Source organism: Octopus sinensis, linkage group LG19, assembly GCF_006345805.1.
Source record: "Octopus sinensis linkage group LG19, ASM634580v1, whole genome shotgun sequence".
Classification (NCBI taxonomy): Eukaryota; Metazoa; Mollusca; class Cephalopoda; order Octopoda; family Octopodidae; genus Octopus; species Octopus sinensis.
The window spans coordinates 10,002,546-10,010,938 of record NC_043015.1 but is presented as its reverse complement, the minus strand read 5'-3'; the positions used below and the strand labels follow the sequence as shown (position 1 = coordinate 10,010,938).

General features: G+C 29.3%; 1 long non-coding RNA gene across 1 annotated transcript in view; it reads right to left on the bottom strand.

The window, feature by feature from the left end:
• The window catches only part of LOC118767153, a 25,588-nt gene extending 21,088 nt beyond the window's left edge, over positions 1 to 4,500 (bottom strand). The window contains exon 1 of the long non-coding RNA XR_005003054.1: positions 4,489 to 4,500. This is a non-coding gene — a long non-coding RNA (uncharacterized LOC118767153). The remainder of the gene's footprint in view (positions 1 to 4,488) is intronic.
• Between the last annotated feature and the right edge of the window lie 3,893 nt (positions 4,501 to 8,393).

Genomic DNA, 8,393 nt, shown 5'->3' with positions numbered 1-8,393 from the left:
AATATTTGGGGTCAGCCTTATTAAAAAGAATGAACAGATATGTGTATTTTGTCGGTTAAACAACAATTCAAACTTCTAGTTAAAAATAACATTTCCTTATTTTATTGTGTGAAACTCTAACGAAATGCAAATAAAGAACTCTCAGATATGACAAATGTGACATATAGTAATAAGCTGTGAATTAAATGACTGAACGATACATAAATCATTAGATGTATTTAATATATTTGGCAGGACATTCTAAAGCGTGCAATGCCAGCAACACAGAATTTGGTGCCACTAATAGTCAGAAGCGTAAATAAATAATTTTTGTATGGGCATTCCTATATGGCCTAAGGAAATGTGTCTCACTCATGGACACCCACATTGGATATTTCTTTTGCGCTTACCCTGTAGATATTATCAGATTGATGTTGGTGAGACTATTGGGCGTGATCAGAGCTCTACACTGCAGATCAGTGCACAGACAATGGTGTGGCAGCCTCGAGAATATTACATTAATGTTACGTACAAAATATAGATCATAATAGCAGTCTTCCTACGTATCATTAGAAACTACTGCTCACCAACAATGTAAGAACATTTTAACATTATATTTGATTTAAAGACACGCAGATGTGACCTGCATAGAAACCCCATAGGTACATCAGTATATATTTATATGCTGAAACACCTTTTATTCTAGGAAGATATTAAATGGCATTACTAGAAGATTTATTTATCGTTTCTCAGAAAACATTTTTCAACAGAGCCGCAACTAAATTCAAATGGAATAATATCAAAAATTGTATGAAGTTCTTTCGAATGGAATATTCACAGCTACAATTAGTAAAACGGTAGATAAAATAATATACTTCAATTATCTGTTTAGTGGAACTATGGCATTTTATGACTAATTAGGTAACACATTGAAAATCAATATATAACACAGGCCATTATCCACATCTCATTTTCATGTAGTCTTACTCGTGTCTTAGCGACCATACTTTTTAAACAAGAATGAGCATTAGAAATATAGACTCAATCTAGTCTAGCATCACACAAATAGCTGCCAAAATAAATTCACCTCCCTAATGTGAGGCTTGATGGTTTTCCAACATGCACTACTCTGTCCTGAATATAAGGAATGGTTACTACATGCAGTATGTTCATATTAACCTCTTCATGTACAGCGATGTTAATCTCTATACCAGAGTCCCATTTCGTTGGAAGAAACCACTATTAGTGATTTTTTTTCTTTTAGAACAATCTAGACTAATCAGACTCACACACTAATTTACGTTATTATGTTCATTTCAGACAAATAAAATCAGACATATGCCTTTGGAAATTTGTCTGTCTGAAACAAATGCATTTTTGAGTAAAGAGATTTGAAAATGACAGCGTAAAAATATATTGCAACAAATTAATACGAGAATCACAAATATTAACTTTTAACCAACTTACAACAGGAAAGCACATCTGCTGTTTGAGAAAAAAACCTCGTGTTATTTAATCAATGAAGGTTGTAAAATCCTGAACAGCAAATCAAAACTAACGAAAATAAGTCTGTCATAACTTTTTCTGAAATACTGCCAATACAAACAACAAGAAAATCAAACGAAACAAGAAAGAAAATGACAGTAGCGACAAAAACAAAATAAGAGAGAATGGAAATAAAAGTCATAATAATTGTTTGAGCAAATATATCATACAAAATAAAAGAAATGCAGACAGCAATTATTATGATGATAATATTAATATCAATAACAATAACAAAACCATAATCAACAACAACAATAATAATACATTCTGTATATAATTACAATTCCATTAATGATGAGTATGATGATAGTAATGTTGATGTTGAAAATGATTATGATGTTAGCAAAAATACTCACCATCCAAATAAAGAGTTATACAGAAAAAATAGATGATAAAATGTATAAGCTTATTTTTGATTGATGTATTAAAAAGAGACAGCAACGATTAAGAGAAGAATAGTTTGAGACATGACAGCTAAAATGGATAGTTTAATTTAGTGCCTTGGTGAAAATTGTACTTGTTAAAATATTCGAAAGAGCGTCAAAAGTGAAATAGAGCTATTTTCACATAGAATCACTTTAATTGTTGCCAAGATTTTGACTGTGTTTGACACACTAAGTAATAAAACCGATGAGATACCTACAATGAATAAATCTGTTTTGATATCAGGAGAGAGAAAAAAATAAAGATAAAACTCAACGCTGGTCTTACTGGAATTTATACAGTATGTTTTTACTATGTTAATGTTATTTGTTTTATTACCTATTTGCATTTATGCCTTGTTTTATGTTTTTGCCATTAATGTGGTAGAGCTTCGTATACCATTTTTCATTTTAAAATTACGGCTCGTTGTTTGACTCTCGGTGCATAGACTTATCAATGATAATGTTCTGATATATATATATATATATATATATATATATATATGGAGAGAGAGAGATATATACTTACACAGATATATAGGGAGATAGATCGATAGATACATGCACATGAATACACATATAAATACGTTTATAAATTTATGCATATATATATGTAACGGTGTGTATATGTATGTATGTATAAATATATATATATATATTATATATATATATATATGTGTGTGTGTGTGTGTGTGTGTGTGTGTGTGTGTGTGTGTGTGTGTGTGTGTGTGTGTGTGAGTGTGTGTGTGTTTGTGTGTGATATTATTTTGCAATCTATGTCATTATATTTCTGCATTAAACTTATTTTCAGAAATTTTATTTTTTATATTTACTTAGTCCAGCTGATTTTCTGATATATGTATATTTATATATACACTTATATTCGTCTGTTCGGACAATGTTAAATAATAAGGTTATTTATGATCTATAAATCCTAATGAAAGATAGTCTTTGGCATAATTTGAAAGTAATACGGACCAAGAGGTCGCATTGTAGGCCGAGGACGTTTACGTTAACCGAATTTGTTTTGGATACTAAAATCACACTCTCTCACCCAAACCCCAACCATCCACCGTCACATGTGATCGGAGATACTTAAAAACACTGATCGCCTATAACATCTCACCATTTATACTCACATACATTCTATCTCTCGAAAATCTCATCATCTTACTTTTAGCTACATTCACTTTCAGTTTCCTCCTCTCACATACTCTTCCAAAATCTACCACCATTCTCCTCTGTTGCTCTTCCGAATCCGTCGCCAATGCTGTATCGTCAGCAAACAGTAACTGACTCACCTGCCATTCTTCTCCATTTTCTCCAACAATTTGGTGTCCCTTACCAAACGTTCTAGCATTTACTTCTCTCAACACACCAAGAACGGAAACACAACACAACCCTATTTTAGCCTACCTTCACATCAAAATACTCACTCACTTCACCACTCATTCTAACGCATGCCCGACTTTATAAAAGCCCTGAACTGCTCTCAACAATATACCATCTACCCCATACAACCGCAAAGCCTGACACATTGCATCTCTATCCACACGTCATATCCGTACGTCCATAAAGACCCTCTCATTTGCCAAAATCTTCTCACACATCTGCCTTAGTACAAATATTTGATGCATACACCCCCTTGTACGCCGGTCATGTAATAGTGCTCTTGACAAGTGTGCAATTGATTTTCTTCAAAGAAATACCAATTAAATCCCTTTTAAATGCACCAGATACGTCATGCAGCGCAACGGAGACTACTCTGCTCTTTGCCATTGATCAAATAACTAGTTAAACTTTGCAGCAAGTATTTCCCCCAGCATTCCGGACAGATTTTGTGCATCCATCTATAACATATCTCAAGATAAATGTATTCACGATTAGAAACGTAAATCGGTTTGATAGACGAAAGACGTTTAAACAAAAGCTATAGCGATTAAAAATATAAAGGCAACTGCACTATATACCCTTTTATCTTTTGCTTTTGCTGTGACCTTGCTGGGGCTACGAACTGCAGAATCTTTAATCCAAAGATTAGAATCTTTGTTTTAAAAATTAGAAAATGAATAGGGACATAAGGTTCTGGGAATATTTTGAAGTTATAGACGATGACGTGAACATTTCTTTCTTTGTAATATTTACCCAAACTTTACAATCTGATAACATTCTTTACCTTAATTGTTTTGAGTGCAAAATTTGTTATTAATACTGAAAGATCTGTAAGTTTTTACTTAGTCTGAATTATTTGTAGCTTCAAATTAGTATATTTATAATGATATATATAACATTACAGCGGTTTAAAAAAATTTAGTATTAAGCACCATAATATATTTGTCTTGAGTACAAACGATATTATTTTTTCGTAGTTAAATTTAAGATATAAGTTTTAATTACGTATTCAGGTTTGTATGTAATGATTATGTATATATAAGTTAAATTTAATAAATAAGAATTTTATATAAACAATTTTATAAAAGGCATTTTCATGATTAAAAACATTTCTATTTTAAGTGCATATTTCCGGATATTTTTTGTAAACAATTTTTAATCTTTTTTCTTATATTTTTTATTTGCTGGAGCATCGCATTCTGTCGAAAGGATTGATCCCAGAAGTTGTTTGTTGTTAGCCTAGTACTCACTCGAACGGTTTTATTTGCCAAAGCACTACGTTATGGGGAAATAAACACACAGACATCAGTTGTCAAGCGGTGGTGTGGGGACAAACGTAAACAAACACACAAACATATAACCGACATGCTTCTGTCAGTCTCCGTATACCAAAGCCACTCACAAGGTTTTGGTGGGCACGAGGCTTTAGTGGAAGACACTTGCTTGAGGTGCCACGCAGTGGGACTGAACACGGAGCCATGTGCTTGGTAAGCAAGCTACTTACCACACAGTCACTGTCTTACAGTGGTTATTTTATTTTCTTCTGTAAAACTAAGTAAGATTCTGATAAGTTATTTACTTATTTATTATTACCATATTTATGTAAGAAATAGTATAGGTTATAATAATCGTAACTTTATACATTTGTTTAACCTCAGCGTATTTAGAAATTTTTGAATTAATGAAAAGTTTTTTTTTAATGAATTTTGTGTGTGAATAAAATAGATCCTTATTTATTCTTTCAATAATTGTATATAGAAATTTTTAAAAAAATATTTGTTACTACACCATAAATATTTAACATACTATATAAACTTTATTATATTAGATTTTATGCAATAAAAATGGGCAGTGATTATTTGAGATTAAAATACTGTTATATTAATATCATAAAAGATGCATAAGAACATTTTATGACCGTTGTAATTGTTTTGTTTAAATTATTTTATCAATTAGAATTTTGGTTTTGTTTTTATTATATTTAGTAAATTTTAAAATTATTAACACTCACGGTTATAAACATACAAATATGTTTAATCAGTCTATTGTACGATTTAGCAGTCCTTGCTTGACATCATTGTGTATTTTTGAGACAAATATTAGCCTGACGAGATTCATATATATAAATGTGATTTTTTAATAAACGCACTAGTGGATATGAATCGAAGTAAATTGTAGGTTATATACATTTTTTAGTTATTTATTATATTATAGTATAATTATATTTTATTATAATGTTACTAATTTTATAATCTGTGAATTATGTTGCTCTATTTTCTTTAATATGTATATATTGAAATTATACCATTTAATTTCTGATTTTTTTTCTCTACTATATTGTAGAAATTGACTGATGAACCAGTAGAAATTGGATGTTTTCTATCCCTTGAAAACAAATTGATATTTCCTTGGATTGGATGATAATAACATATTTGTATATTACTTAAGTAATTCTATTTTATTCCGCTGGTATAAATGAAGAAAGAACCAATTGACTTATATTTTTTAAAAAATCCTATTGCACGTAGGAAAGAGCTCATGAAGGACCTAATTAATACCATTTAATAGAACTCTTGAATTCATCCATAGGATGACTTGGAAGGCATTTTACCATGATAATGATTCTGAACAAGAAATTAACCCTCTTAACGAGACATGAACCTTTTAAAAATAATTGAATACTAAAAGATTTCCACCACAAATCGCTACTTGGAGGCTTTTGCAGACAACTGATGAAACAGTCAAATATACACATTTTTAAAAATATCTCCTTAGGTTAAATTAACATTTAAAGAAACTAAAGTGTTTAGTATGTGATCTTGCAAAAATGGAATTACTGTGAAATCTTACAAACGGAAACTGTATATGATATAGATTTATTAAAATATCATGAATTAATGCAGGAAGAGAATACTAGTAATTACAAGTAGTAAGTAAAAATGTTTTAAGGTCTATTAAAATAGAACCTAACACGATTATGAATGATTATGATCTTGATGATAGAACAAAGTCGTTTGTGTTTATGAGGCCTAGGATATCTTATAAAGATCATAAAGAAAATTCCTTTTCTAACCCTAAAGTTAGATTAGTTTGCCCAGGACGATCTGACCTGGATAGATTAAGTAAGATTATTCTACATCTGTATATACCTACACTTCAGAAAAAAATAAAACTTGATCTTTGGTCTGATACGCAAGAAGCTGTTTATTGGTTTCATAGAAAAGAGAAGAATAAGAAGTAAATTGATATAAACATGTATTAAAAGCTAGTCTTCTATTAATCCTGTTGCACTTAATAATGCTCATTCATTTGCTAGAAAATTCTCTAACCTTAGTTTTAAAGAAATTAAGGTAATTTTGGAAGCTCGAAGATCTATTATTTTATTTGATAATAAGTACTGGTCTAAAAAATACTAATAATTTTTTGACATCTATGGGATCAGCTGGTTCTACCCAAGTTACTGATACCGTAGATACATACACTATATTTCATGTTAGTGGTAAATTTCCAGATATTATAGGCGGAGTGTATCCGTAATTATTTAGATGTTAATCCCAATCTCGTCACTGACCAATATGTCTCATATCATAAGACAAGCAATAATTTGAAATACATTAAATTAAAAATTATTATCCTAAAACTATTACATGAACTTTAGTTGAAAATATTTCCAGGTGTGTTTCATATTTATTTTGATATTTATTTTCATATTATTAATGAGGAATTTTTAACAATAATGCAGAATATTATAATGTGGCCCTTAAAAAAGTGGAATATATGTATTGGATTGTATTTTGTAATAAAATTGAAGGCTATAAAAAATATTATGGATTTAATACTAGTGCTGTGAGTAATAAAATTTAAATTCTTAAATCTCATAAAAATACAAATAGCAATAATGTTGATGAGGTAATTAGTAAATTAACCATTACAGAATAGAAAGATAACCAAATTAAGAGGGGAACGAAACATAGTGTTAACGTATATTCTAAAATCAATACCAATAATATAGATACACAAAACCTGCATTACGATAGTAATATTGATGTTAATAATAATTAGAAGAATAGTAATAATAAGAGAAGTAGTATAAATAAGAAGTGCAGTAATTATAATACTCTGTATGAAAATTGGCTTTAGTTTAAGACTAAAATGCCGGTTTTATGACAGTTAATACTATTAATTCTACAAATGAACATAATATTTGGTTAATTCTTCCTTATGTAAGACAAATATAATCTAAGTTGATTAAGCTTTTTATAGATCTGTATCTAAACATTTTAGTAAAGAACCGAAATATAATAAAATAATTCAAAATAAAATGTTAGAATTAGTTTTTCACTATCTAAAATTTGTTTAGAATTATCTCTTCAATTAATTCCGAAAAGTAGACAATTCTTCTAATAATAGAAATAAAAATAATAGTAATTTTAGTACTGATAATTATCTCGCTATTACTTGTGATTACACATTTAAGGGTAAATGTTATTTCAATAATTTTTGTACGCAAAATAACCTTGTATGTTGATGTAGAAATGAATCTGAAGGGAAAAATTGTTTTTACATTGGGTCAACTGAAGATTTTTATTAAAAGACTCGTTGCAAACGAACAGGGAGAGGTTGAACAGTACCAGGTTTATATGGAAGTTATATGGGAAACTATAAGGATAATATTTATATTAGTACGCATAAACGGATAAGAATAATTATTAAAGATAATTATACATGATATTGAATAATTATGCATATATGGATAGTTCTTGTAGAACCTAGATATTTAGTATATACCATGATATTATGTTCTTTCATACTTATATGCACATAAAGGTTATAAAAATATAAAACTATTGGCTTACTCTAACTTATTTTCGTCTGTAAAACTATGTAAAAGATATTTATTTATATATTATTAAATTTTTTTTGTAAGAAATAGTATAATAATCGTGACTTCATACATTTATTTAACCTAAGCGTATTTAGGAGAAACTTTTGAATTAATGAATTGTTGATTAACAGTTTTTTAATGAATTTCGTGTGTGAATAACATAGATCCTT